Source organism: Phyllobates terribilis, unplaced genomic scaffold, assembly GCF_046119375.1.
Source record: "Phyllobates terribilis strain yellow unplaced genomic scaffold, ASM4611937v1 Scaffold_125__1_contigs__length_5108534, whole genome shotgun sequence".
In the NCBI taxonomy this organism is placed as follows: Eukaryota; Metazoa; Chordata; class Amphibia; order Anura; family Dendrobatidae; genus Phyllobates; species Phyllobates terribilis.
The window spans coordinates 69,625-84,339 of record NW_027362885.1 but is presented as its reverse complement, the minus strand read 5'-3'; the positions used below and the strand labels follow the sequence as shown (position 1 = coordinate 84,339).

The following is a 14,715-nucleotide window of genomic DNA, read 5'->3' as shown; positions in this document are numbered from 1 at the left end:
TTTTTGTTTTGTTTTTTCGTGACCTTGTATTTCATGATGGTGGTAAAATTTGTTCGCTATTTGTGAAAATATCGGAAATTGCAAAATTTTCCCATTTTTTGCCCAATTTCCAAACTTTTAATTTTTATGCCCTTAAACACACAATTGTTAATATGGAACATTTTTCACATGTCTACTTTACTTTAAATCAGCATGATTATTGAAACATTTGGGGGGGAGGGTTGTTTTGTTTTTTCAGGGACCACATCATATTTGAAGTGACTTTGGGAGGCATATATGATAGAAAATACACAAGTGACTCCATTTTAAAAACTGCACCCCTCAAGGTGTTCAATACCTCATTCAAGAAGTTTATTAACCTTTAGGTGCTTCACAAGAATTAAAGAAATGTGGAAGGAAAAAAATTTACATTTTCCCACAAAAATGTTAATTTAGCCCCAAATTTTGTGGTGAAAACTGTTTTGGGAGCGGGGCTTGGTTAGGAAGGAGCGCCAATTTGACTTTTGGAACGCAAAATTGGCTGGAATAGATGGCGGACGCCATGTCGCATTTGCATAGCTGCTGATGTGTCTAAACAGTGGAAACCCCCCATAAGTGACCCCAAGTTGGTAACTACACCCCTCAAGGATTTTATCTAGATGTGTAGTGAGCACCTTAATCCCGTTGGTACTTCACCAAATTTTATAACGTTGAGCCATGAAAATGAAAATATACATTTTTCCCACAAAAATGTTCCTTCAGCCCCAAATTTTTAATTTTCACAAGGGTAACAGGAGAAAATGGACAGTTCAGTCTGTTGTGAAATCTTGTCCTGAGTACACCAAAACCCCAAATGTGGTGGAAAACTACTGTTTGGGAAGGGAAGGAGCCCTAATTGAATTCTGTTTTTTTGGCTGGAACAGATTGCAAATGCCATGTCACATTTGACGACCCCTTGACATGCCAAAACAGCAGAAACCCCCCACAAATGACTCCATTTTGGAAACTACCCCTCTTGAGGAATTCATCTAGTGGTGTAGTAAGCATTTCTAACCCTCAGTCCAATGTTATACGATTCTGTGAATCGCATGAGTCAATTTTCACAAGGGATAATAGGAGAAAATGGTCGACTAAATGTTGCGTAATTTCTCCTGAGTATGGTAATACCTCATATGTGGTCGAAAACTACTTTTGAGGCACAGTGCAAGGCTCAGAAGGGAAGGAGCACCATATTGTAGTGAACATTTAGCTGGAATGGTTTGAGGGTGCCATGTCACATTGGCAGAGCCCCCAAGGTGCCAGAACCACAAACCCCCCTACCCCCATAATAGACCTCATTTTACAAGCTATACCTCTCAATTAATTCATCTAGGCATGCATCAATCATATTGACACCACAGGTGTGTCACAGAACCTTATACCATTGGGCAGTAAAGAAAATATAATTACTTTTTTACCACAAAAATTTTGTTTTAGCTCCAGATTTTACATTTTCACATGGGGAAATTGGTAAAAATGGCACCAAAATTTGTCACACAATTTCTGCTGAATTTGGGCAATGCCCCATATGTGGCTTAGCCATATGACGAGACGCTGGAGGGAAGGAGCGCTATTTGACTCTTGGAGAACAAAATATTGTATAATAGTTTGCAGACTCCATATACAGAAGTCCCTATGTGCCAGAAGAGCAGAATCCCCCTCAAATGACCCCATTGTGGAAATTACACCCCTCTGGGAATTTATCTACAGGTGAAGTCACGAATTTGACTCCATGAATGTTTGCCAGAAACGAGCAGCAGTGTATGTTGCTGAGTGAAATTTGCCGTTGTAGTGCCCAGTACGTTGCAGTACCCACACATTGTGCCCAGCTCAGGCTTCTGGAGACATGTACCCTGTAAATTAGGCGGGCTCCCATCGCTACAGAAATGCCAAATGTGAATGCTAACTACAGTTTAGGCACACTATGGGGCTGAGAAAGGAGGGGGCAGCATGTGGATTTGGGAGTACAGATTTTGCTGGATTTCTTTTGAAGGGTGGAGAGAGCCATAACACTTTTCCAGAGCGTTTGTGCTACTAGTAACGTGAAAGCTCCCTATGTTTCCATTAACAGATGACTACCTGAGTGGAGACTTGCTTTTTTGTGGATTGAGTTGAAGCTTTTGTTGGGAACATTTTACACAATATTTGGGATCACATTTATTCTGTGCACTTGCATCGGGGTCTCCATTTAAATCTCCGAATGACGTGATTCTGATGAAATCCCCGACTGATCCGTTCACTATAAAGAGGCAGCAGAGTTACTCTGTACTCCGTCTGGCCTCTGTTCAGCGGTGTCCTTTTCAGAAGTGCACAAAACTGTGTGGTTGGCCACGCTTATGTGTATGCGCTTAAAAAGACTGGCACTGCTGGATCATAGGCCAGAGTGCCTCCATCTGCCTCACTATAGGGAATCTTCTGTGGGGGTTTTCACCTAAATCACATATTTCAGATATTCACACAGAAATCCCGGTGTAAGTGCTCAGTGCAGTGTGAAGGATAAATGTGACCTGAGCCTTACTGCGATCTTTGGGAGGCAAAATGAACAAATCAACAGCAGGTGAAGAATTGGTTGTATCTATTTTTTATGCCATTCCTCGTGTGATATAATTGATTAGACGACTTTATTCTTCTGGTCGGTGCAATTACAGCGATACCAGATTTATATATTTTTGTTTTGTTTGGGTGCCGTCTCACTCTAAAAGACTTTAGTTTTAGCAAAAAAAAAAAAGTTTTTGCATCACCATATTTTGAAAGCTATAATTTTTCCATATTTCGGCCGACAGTCATGTGAGGGCTTGTTTTTTGCGGGACGAGTTGACGTTTTCATTAAAACCATTTTTGGTACAACATTTTTTGATCGTTTTTCTATTCCAATTTTTGGGAGGCAGAATAAACAAAAACCAGCATTACAGAAATTTGTTTCTTGGGATTTTTTTTTTTGCCATTCACGGTGTGGTGAGTGATCAGATAACTTTATTCTTCGGGTCTGTACGATTACAGCGATACAACATTTTCTTTTTCTTTTTTTTTTCCAGTGTTTACACAAACTATTTTATAGAAAGAATTGTTTTTTGCATCTCTGTATTCTGAAAGCTATAGCTTTTTTATTTTTGCGTTGCTGGAGCTGTATGGCGGCTTGTGTTTTGCGGGACAAGATGAATTTTTATTTACGTTCGACTTTTTGATTGCGTTTTGTTCAGCGGCATTGTGCAGATCTGAGCAGAGGGAGCTCTCTGCTTTGCCGATCGATGTCGCTGTCACTATTGAAAGCAGCATTAGAGGGGTTAAACGCCCTTGATCGGTGCTAGCACCAATCGTGGGCGTTGCCGCAGGGTGTAGGCTCTCATACAGAGCTGACGCCCGCGTTTGACCGCGCCGGCCATCGGTATGAGCCCATGCAATCGTCCTGCCGTACACTGCGCTTTGTCGGAACGCACCTCCTGCAGCGCCGTATATGTACGGCCAGTGCCATGAAGGGGTTAAAGCGTAACTGACATTTTAATTTTGTTTCATAAATCAATAGTGCACATGAAAATAAACAACTTTGTAATAAGTATTATCAGAGAAATCTGCTTCTTTCTCTGCCAAAATTGATCAGTCCTTATCAAAATTCTCAATTCTGAGGTAAAATGTGTCTTGAGTGAGGGCGAGTGTTCCATTCCTGAGAGAAGATGGCAGGTGCTGCTGCTAAGCTTCTATGGAAATACAGCTCCTCCTTCCTCCTCTCCTTCTATCTCTAGCTCCTCCTTTCTACATTCAGAATTTTGGTAGACTTAACAATTTTGGCGGAGCAAGAAGCAAATCTCTCTGATAAGAAATATTACAAAGATGCTTATTCTTACGTGTACTATTGATTCTTGGTATAAAGTGTAACCGTTTTTTAATTCCTGAGTCAGTCATAACATAGCCACATGTGGTGCTGAACAGGAGACCGGCAACATCAAAAATAGGAAGATTGAAGAACTGTGGCCCTCACCCCATGGCTTCAAAATGATTCCTAGATTCCATCCGGGCGGAGGAGACAGGAAAGAGCGGCGGCTGTTTCACGCTCCATGCGCTAAATTCAGCCTGCATGAAGTGCTTGGCATTGTGATACGGACGTCGCTCTATTTTCTGTCTCCTCCGCCCGGATGTAATAAAGTAATAACTTTTTAGTCACGGGGTGAGTGACATAGTTTTGTGTTTTTTTTTTTCTTTTCCTATTTTTGAGAAACTATTTTTCCGACGTTTTCTGATCCAAAATCGCCAGGAAGATTATATAAACACGCCCCAGGGATTAGTTAAGACCAATCTTGCCAGAAATCTCCAGGTAATTTTATGCTGCTAAATTTTAGTTTGTTACATGTGAGTTATTGTACCCACTGAATCTGTAACAAATCCACTTTGTCTGAATGTCACGTTTATTTCTTGTATGATTCATTCAGTTGTCACTTGGTTCCTTCTGCTCTCCTTTTGTGGGATATGTAGAGGGTCCCGTTCATGTTTTTTGAGGTGACACCTGTTGGACCCATTTATTGATCTTTCTTTGTCTGAATGTAGCCTAAATAATGAATGACCAAAACTCTTCTTTCCTGCCGTCTGCTTTACTTGTGAGACCTTGCTGTGTTTGGTCTTTCTTTCCTGAAGGCTGCATTCAGACTACTGTATAAATCAGACCAAGATCAGACAGAAATGCATGGACTGGCCGGAGGATCTCCTGACCCAGGCGTGACCGCTTCATAGAAATATATGGGAGACCAGCTGGCCACTCCATGCATTGCAGTCTGATTTATACGGTCGTCTCACTGCCTTCTAAGGGTTAATTAGGCAGCTTATCTCTGATCTCCCTCTTGGACCGATTAATTGGCATACGGTGCGACCCAAACACACCTTCAGCGGCCAAAGGCCACAAAATTTAGTTTAACAAATCCTGTAGCCATTGGTCACTGCTGTTGGGAAGAGTTTTGTCCACACTTTTGTCTGATCTCACCCTTACTGCAGACTTGTAATAAAATTGATGACAGAGGCGGACTCCGTCATGCCTTGTGCACAGCCTGCAGTGCTGAATATAACCAGCCTAGGCCACATTATGACAATACAATATACTTGTATTAGTTATAGGACTTGTCTGCTCCTCTGATGAAAGGCTGCAGTCATTCTATGTGATAGCGCACGCTGTAAGATTTCAGAAGTCTGCAATCTCGATTCTCTGGTGTCGCTGGCGAGAGCGGGCAGTCACATAACTAAAAGTATAAGTTTTGCATACATGCAGTCATATGCTAGTAAAAGCTGCTCGGCCCCAATACATGTTAATTGAGCGAGGCCGAGCACGTCTTGTCAGAATGTGGCCGGAAGTATGCAAATCGCTTACTTACGGTCACATTACTGCCTGCTGTCACTGACCACAGCAGTAGAATCTTGACAGCGTGTGATACACTCACCGATAAGATTCAGAGGTCTGGTCTGAGGTCACATAGAGGACTGCCGACTTTCATGAGAAGACCGGACAACCACTTAACGAAAGACAAAACCAACAGACCTTAGTTCCAAAGCGTAGTAGCTAATGGCAGATTTTAAGACACCTTAACAATGTACTGGTTCTTCTCTCTACTAGTGACCTGGTTAATGGGCTTGTGGGTTTAATGAACAGCAATGTCAGCAGTCCGGTGAATCTGGTAAGTTTCCTTTTCTGGGTTTATATTTACATTCTGCTGTAATACTTCATCACTCAAAGTATATATGCGGAAGTCACACAAAAAACATGACATGAAGCCAAGGTTAGTAATGGAGAGGTGTCTAAAAGACACCCCCATTACTAACCCCATAGTAAAAGTTTTTAAATAAACACACACGGCCTGAAAAAAATCCTTTATTTGAAATAAAAGTCCACACTGTTTTAATCATTTATTTAAGAATAAAAAACACAGTATACTCGCCTAACGCCTAATCTGCTGAAGCCATTGTCATCTGTTTTTCATTTTTGTTTTTTTTACAATCATATCTCTCACCTGTCCGATGTGATGACATAATCCAGAGTGTCCCATGAAGGTCTGGGTCAGTTCTAGAGCAGTCACATCGGCAATCACTGATGCAAATGTTCTAAAGGACAGCAGGCTATACACTGATACAGGAGTGTAATCACTCCTGTGTTCGTGTATAGCGCTGAGCTGCCGGGACAGAGGTCACATGAGTTCATCAGCTGATGAGCTCCGGTGATCTTACTTACTGCACCACTGCTGTGTGAGAAAATTCTGTGCGGTAAGTAAGGTCACTGGAGCTCATCAGCTGATGAACTCATGTGACCTCTGTCCTGGCAGATCAGCGCTAAACACTGCCGGGAGCGATTACGCTCCTGTCAGTGTATAGAGTGCTGCCGGGTGATCCGATCGCCGTGGGACACTCGAGATTACGGCGAATAGGTGAGTATAATGTTATTTTAATATCCATTTTATTTTATCTTTTTTTTTTTGTTTTTACTGTGAGCACAGGCGTCTGCTGATGAGACCACTTCTCCCATCAGTGGCGCCTGCTCTCTTGTAGGCTGATGGGAGGAGTAGTCTCTCATCAGCTGACGCATGTGACTCGCGGTCAATTCTTTGTGTGCTTTAGCCATCTTTTTGACCCATTGACTTAAATGGAGTCAATCAAATACACAGCAAATCCGCAAATATTTTTATACCTGCATTTTTGCTGCAGATTTGACTGACTCAATTCAACTCAATGGGTGAAAAAAGCGGCAAAAACCCACAAATAATTGAAATGCTGCAGATTTAAGTGCAATGCAAATCCTGACAGGAAAATTCCTGATCATGTTCACAGCACTTCAGGATTGTCATTGCATTAGCTGGCAGAAGAATTCACTAGCGTTTTGGCCCATTTCTGAGTGGGAAAAACACTGCAAAAACGCACAGTGTGAACATAGCCTAAAGCCAGGGCAGCATGGAACCACATTGGTATGATAGGGAGGCAACACATTGAATTGAATGGCACGTGACTTGCTGAAGGGTAAAACTATTCTACAATATCATTATTTTGTACATGAGTAATTGGAGTTTAAAGAACCGTAAGCCAATCCTAAATTCATCTCCGCATTGAGGTTATTAATTACAATTTGCAATTAAAGCTGTAATCTGCTGTTGTCTTCTCCACAGGGAATCATAGAATCATAGAATGGTAGAGTTGGAAGGGACCTCCTGGGTCATCTGGTCCAACCCCCTGCTCAAAGCAGGATTCACTAGATCATCTCAGACAGATGTCTGTCCAGCCTCTGTTTGAAGACGTCCATTGAAGGGGAACTCACCACCTCTCGTGGCCGCCTGTTCCACTCATTAATCACCCTAACTGTCAAAAAATTTTTTCTAATATCTAATCTGTGTCTCCTCCCATTTAGTTTCATCCCATTGCTTCTAGTCTTTCCTTGTGCAAATGAGAATAAAGATGATCCTTCTACAATGTGACAGCCCTTGACATATTTGTAGACAGCTATTAAGTCTCCTCTCAGTCTTCTTTTTTGCAAGCTAAACATTCCCAAATCCTGCAACCGTTCCTCATAGGACATGGTTTGCAGACCAGTCACCATTCTGGTTGCTCTTCTCTGAACTTGCTCCAGTTTGTCTATGTCTTTTTTAAAATGTGGTGCCCAAAACTGTACACAGTATTCCAGATGAGGTCTGACCAAAGAGGAGTAAAGACCGATAATGACTTCACGTGATCTAGACTGTATGCTTCTGGAAACCCAGAAGAGCACACCATCCTGGAATTTGCCAGATTAATTAAGCAACTTGTTGGTGAGTTCTCGCCCCCCTGAGAAATCCTGCCAATAGTTTATTAGATGTGTAATCACAAGGTGGATAATTGTGTACTGTGCGTGAATTGCTGATAAAGGTCTGTGATTAGTATTGATACCAATTTTTTTTTTATTGATTTTATATCTTAACCCAATGGCATGCACTAATGTTGGCTTGTAAAATTGCCTTATCCCAGTCTATAAATGTCTAATGACATAACATGTAAATGGTATTTTTTTAGGCATGTTCTGCTACATCACTGTCTAAATGAAAATGTATTCTTCCAATTGTCACTATTTGTCCTTGCAGCTCGTATCTTCCTATTGAAAGGGAACCTGTCCCCATGAAAATGCTCTGAAATCTATTGGCATTGTGTTAGGCTATGTGCCCACGTTGCGGACCTGAAGCATATTTTTTACGCTTCTCCCTGGCGGGAAAATCGCATGCGGATATTACATGCGGTTTTCCCGCCAGGTAGAAGCGTTTGTGAGGCATCTTTGCATGCATTTCCGCATGCGGGTTATCAAGCACTTCTCCAAGCATCACTTGGAAAAGTGCTTGACAACTTGTTCAGAATGGTAAAAAATAAAAAAATAAACTTTATACTCACCTTCTGATGCATTCTCTGCCCCGTCCGGAGGCTTGAGCGGCTCACGCTGTTGTGTGCAGGACCTGCGGTGACGTCATTGAGTCATGTGGTGGGTCACATGACTCAATGACGTGGCAGGTCCTTCAGACAACAGCGCGACGGAGGGAAAACATCAGAAGATAAGTATAAACTTTATTTTATTCTTTTTTTTACAGGTTCTTTGGTACCCAGGTCTGGATGAGAGTCTCCTCTCATCCAGACTTGGGTACCATCCGCACATTGATTCCGCTGCGCTTCCGCAAAATTAATGAACATGCTGCGGATTTTTGACCGCAGCATATACGCTGCGGAAAAATCCGCAGCATGGGCATTGACATTGCGGAATGCCATTGGGGACCATGGGGTGCGGATCTACATGCGTTTTTCAAGCGTTTACGCTGCGGAAATTCCGCAGCATATACGCTTGAAAAACGCTACGTGGGCACACAGCCTTATGGTCAAGGAACATCTGAGCAGATTGCTGTATACTGGACATTTGATACAGTATAAAGTAAATCCATTGGGGTTTTCCCTCGAACAAAAGTTCATTTTAATCAAGAGTTTTTGGAATAATAATTTCCACAATTGGATGTATTTAAATAAAATGTTCCTGTGTGGAGATGATCTTATAAATGTGCCCCTGCTGTGTACTGTGTAATGGCTCCTGGGCAGGGGAGGAAGCACAAGATTATACAGACATTACAGCACGGGATCACAGATGACTCTTTCTCTGAGGTAAAACATTTCACTGCCTGTTTTTAAACAATGTTTTACTTCAGAGAATCATTTGCAATCTCGTGTTGTAATGTCCACATACTTTTTTTTTCCCCCAGCCAGGTGCTGCGGTATGATCAGACCATGCTCCTGCAAGGTCAGACACAGCAAGGGACAATTTATAAGATTATCTCCGCACAGGAACATTTTATTTTAATACATTGAATTGTTATTCCAAGATGATTAAAATGAACACTTGCTCTTGGGAAAACCCCTTTAAATTCTTGCTTGTTCTTGGATTAGAGGGACGGGGGCTGGTCTTATCCGTGATTGACGGCCTTCACGGTCTAATTATTCAAGACATACTGGCAATGAATGAGTTACTCCACCCACTGGACCACTGTATTTTCTTTTCTCTTTTTATCACACAATTTTGATAATGAACAGAGTATTTTTTTTTACAAAAATATTGTGATTATGCTGCAACTCCGAACTTTTACAGCAAAAATAGTCTCTCCAGTAAAAAATAAATAAGTAAAAAAAAGTAGTCTCCATTCTTGATATTTAAATGGAAACTGCTCTTCCATATCCATTTGGCCTCTGGAAAATAGAGCAGGTGCCCTCACTGTGACCACGCTGCTGCTGGACCTCATTTGTGACTTGTCCTTCTCATGCATTATACTTACATGTGTTATTGCTAGTGTTGAGCGATGCGATACCTTCCGATATCAGGAAATATCAGATCGGATTGGATCGGACCGAAACCCAAAAAGTATCGGATATCGCCGATTCCGATACAGGAAACCAATGCAAGTCAATGGGGCACAAATATCAGAATGAAAATAAACCCTTTCTTTCCTTGTAGGTTAATTCTACAGGAAGGAAAACAACTAACAATAATGTAGAATGTATTGGGGGAGGTGGTTGCCCAAATCGATGGGAACAGTGCTCACAGTGAAACATGAAAAGCCGGCAATTCAGCAGCGGCATACACCGGTACCCGACAATTTATAACAGAAAGAATAGAGCTTCACACATAGATTAGATAGATAGAAACATGTCAGTCACATATATATGAAGTACAGTGACAGTGTTGCTTACTGTACTTGTCATTTAGTGTAAAGGATTTATTTAAAAAAATAACAGTGTTTTCAAGCACTGTCTATTTAAAAAAGCCGGCCGGCAATTCAGCAGCAGCACCCGATAATTTAGAACAGAAAGATAGAGCATCACACATAGATTAGATACATAGAAACATGTCAGTCACATATATAAGAAGTACAGTGACAGTGTTGCTTACTGTACTTGTCATTTAGTGTAAAGGATTTATTTAAAAAAATATTAGTGTTTTCATGCACCGTCTCTTTAAAAAAGCCGGCCGGCAATTCATCAGCGGTACCCGACAATTTATAACAGAAAGAATAGAGCATCACACATAGATTAGATAAATAGAAACATGTCAGTCACATATATATATGAAGTACAGTGACAGTGTTGGTTACTGTACTTGTCAGTGTTAAAATAAAGGATTTATTAAAAAAAAAATTGGCGTGGGGTTCCCCGTAATTTTAGTCTCTAGCGGAGGTTAAGCAGACAGCTGGGGCAGATGTTTGAAGCCTGGGAAGAGGGTAATATCCATGGAGCTTCCCAGGCTACTAATATCAGCCCCCAGCTGAATACCTAGCCTTTACTAGCTATTAAAATGGGGGACCCCCCCCCCAAAAAATGACGTGGGGTCCCCCCTATTTTAATAGCTAGCAAAGGCTAGGCAAACAGCTGGGGGCTGATATTAATAGCCCAGGAAGGGTGCCATGAATATTGGCCCCCTCCCTGGCTAGAAACACCAGCCGTCAGCCGCCCCAGAAATGGCGCATCCATAGGATGTGCCAATTCTGGCACTTAGCCTCGCTCTTCCCACTGCCCTGTAGCGGTGGCAGTGAGGTAATAGGGCTGGGGTTGATGTTAGCTTATAATGCCAGCTGACATCAAGCCCAGGTTAGTAATGGAGAGGCGTCTATAAGACACCCCCATTACTAACCCCATAGTCAAAGTTAAAAAAAAAACACAAACACCCAGAATAAAGTCCTTTAATTGAAATAAAGACACAATTCTTTATTGTTCTAAATTAAACCATACTTACCATCACGCCCATTCCAGCTGAAGCCAATGATCTCCTGCAATAAAAGAAAAATAATAACGCAACATCATCCTTATCTTTCGATGGTTCCCAGGACAGCTCCAGCTCTGCTACATCGAGATAACAGGCTGGATCGCAGCCGAAAGCTGCCATCCAGCCTGTCATCCCGCGGACACTGAGAAGCGCAGGCATGCTTGCGCTGCTCAGTGTCTGGCTGTGACGACATCCAGATGAGCCGACAATGAACTCAGCTCACCTCATGCACGTCACTGACAGCGTGGGAGAATTCTCCTGCGCATGCGGTGAGCGTGAGAGACTCGGCTTATCGGGATGCCGTCACAGCCTGACACTGAGGAGCGCAAGCATGCCTGCGCTTCTCAGTGTCTGCGGGATGACAGGCTGGATGGCAGCTTTCTGCTGCGATCCAGGCTGTCATCTCGATGAAGCAGAGCTGGAGCTGTCCTAGGAACCATCGAAAGGTAAGGATGATGTTGCTTTATTATTTTACTTTTATTGCAGGAGATCGTTGGCTTCAGCTGGAATGGGTGTGATGGTAAGTATGGTTTAATTTAGAACAATAAAGAATTGTGTCTTTATTTCAATTAAAGGACTTTATTCTGGGTGTTGTGGTTTTTTTTAAATACTTCACTAGAAATTCATGGCAGTCATGTATAATATTGACGTGACCCCATGAATTTCGGGCTTAGGGCCAGCTGATAATGCCAAGCTGGCCTTAACCCCTTTATTACCCAGTGAGCCACCGCACCAGGGCCCTGGATGAGTTGGGTACAGCGCCAGAAGACGGCGCTTCTATGAACGCACCATTTTCCGGGGTGGCTGCGGACTGCAATTTGCAGCGGGTGGGGCCCAGAAAGCTTGGGCCTCCCTGCGCTGCAGATTCCAGCCCCCAACTGCCTAGTTGTACCTGGCTGGACACAAAAATAGGGCGAAGCCCCACGTATTTTTTTTTTAAATTATTTCATGAAATTCATGAAATAATTTTAAAAAAATTGACGTGGGGCTTCGCACTATATTTGTGTCCAGCCAGGTACAGCAGAATTACCCAAACATGTGAACTGCGCCATAGACTATAAAATATGTACAAGTTCTATCAGTGTTTTTCGTGTTTTAAATTGGCGTCTTAATGAGGCTTTGGTAGGAGAACATCATAGGCCAGGCATATTTTTATTTTTTACCCATGGCAAACATTGGACACTACGATACTGCACTTAACATTGTATGACTTATAAAGATGAGCAAAAAGATTTTCACTACCTTGGTCCAGTGTACTTTTTGTACTTTGCGGCTGCCATCCCAAGGAAGAGGAAACTTCCTGGGCCATCACTTGAATGCCAACATAATGGGCACTTCTTGCGATTACATAGACCCTGCCATATAATGGTAAAATGCTCTTCATGACATTGCTGGGGTCCACTAATCGCAAGATGCCGGCATTCGAGTGTCAGCCGAGGAAGATCGTGCTGCGCTGGTTAAGGTGCCATGGAGCGCCAAAGTCAATCTTTTTTGCTTTTTTTTTTAATGGTTCAAAGAAGAAAAAAAAACACAAACCACTATTAAGCATATGTTCTTCCATTATCGGGAGTGGTGGAGAAATACAGTTTCTTTCAGAAGCTCAAGATGATCCACAAAGGCGAAAACCAGATATCAGGAAAGCCAAGCTTCTACTTGGATGGGAACCTGTGGTATGTATACTGGAGTTTAATCATAGCATCATTGCCTCAGTAGAGGTAAAAATATATATATATGTGTTATATATTATATCATTTCACATATATACTATTAATCTATTTTTTTTTTTTAGATTGTTCTTGTTGACTTTGGTGTAAGTTCAGAAAGCTACGGTAACATGGTTTTTCTTGCTATTCTCTCTTCTCAGGTTCCACTAGAGGAAGGCTTGAATAAAACAATTCACTACTTTAGTAAAGAACTTGAATATCAAGCAAATAACCAATATATACCCAAGCCAAAACCGGAGAGAATAAAAAAAGGTAGAATGCGACATAACTGAACACTCCGTGAAGAAGAGGGGCTATCTTGATGGTTTACAGGATGTAATTTTTGTTCTCCCTTTCCCCTTGTTTCTTTTACAAGAAAATAGAGACTTCTGAGGGGCTATCATGAAGAATAAAACTGGAATTTCCCTATGAAGCTTGCTTTAAAGGAATGGATGTGCCTAATAACGTTTGAGAACTGCAAACATTGCCTTGCACTTTTTAAAGATGTCTTTCTATGTACAGTAGAGTAGGAAATACATGGAAATCTCCACATTTTATATATCTTGCCGTGACTGTTTTTGACAACTGTCTGAGGACAGGTCAGCCCTATTGCTGGTGGTGGGGCCAGCTAAGAATCACCATTTAGTCCTTTCAGACTCTGCCGAATACAACGGGTTTAAATTACTAGTTTCTTTTTGAAGCTGAAGCAGACATGGAAATAAAAATGCCAATTTATTTATATATGTTTAAAGAATATGGTAGGTCCATTAATATGGTATGTACTCTATGCATTACATTGGGGCAGTCTTGTAAGGGTCCACTCTTTCATACTGCCAATTTAGATATACTCCTGAAGAGTGGGAAAACATGTGGGAAAGCTTTGTCTTTTTTTGTTACTTAAACCTTATCTTTGTTCTCATCAATGTTCACAAAGCTGTACATTTCAATTTGAAAGCAGCTCTGATAAATAAGAATATTTTGAGTCACTATTGTGTTGTTAAGTGTATTCTTGGATAAAGAAAATAAAGTATTATCAGTTTATGGTGGTTGAATATGCTATTTTAATAAAATAAGAACAATAGTCAACTGGTGCTTTTCTTGTCTATATAAATTGACATTGCTCTTTGAGTAACTGAAAACTATTTTCTTAAAGGAACTGTCTGGTAACTTTATATTGATGACATATCCAATAGCTCCAATATCCAATAGGTAAGTCATCAATATAAAATAGGTAGGGGCTTGACACCCCACCAATTAACTGTTTACATCTTGTCCCCACAGGTGATAATTGTGTGGAGTGAAACATTGCATTTCATACACAGTGGGATGCTGCCAACCTTCTTCTATTTATTTGAATAGCAGCGGATGTGAAGTATCCGGTCGCAGTCAATCACTATTTGGTTGGCGGAGCTCTGCTGTTCTGCTTCGCAACTATTCCCTTCCAGCCACCGACACACAAAACTGATCGATAGGTGTCAGGTCAATCTGATATTGATGACCTATCCTAAGGATAGATCACTAATAATAAAGTACTGGACAACCCCTTTAAGCCCTTTACACCTAATGATGGACATAGCACGTCATGAGCGGGTGTCACTTCTGGCACCATGACATGCTATGTCCGTCATGACTTTAAACAGTCACTGCATGTAAAAACGCAGTGACAGTTCAGTGCCGACAGCTGTCACTGATGGCTGGGTGGCACGGGAAGAGGTG

The 14,715-nt window shown here is 41.6% G+C and overlaps 1 pseudogene; it reads left to right on the top strand.

Moving 5' to 3' along the window:
• LOC141203872 (UDP-glucuronic acid decarboxylase 1-like) overlaps nucleotides 1-13,897 on the top strand; it is a 97,739-nt pseudogene extending 83,842 nt beyond the window's left edge.
• The last annotated feature ends 818 nt before the right edge of the window (nucleotides 13,898-14,715 follow it).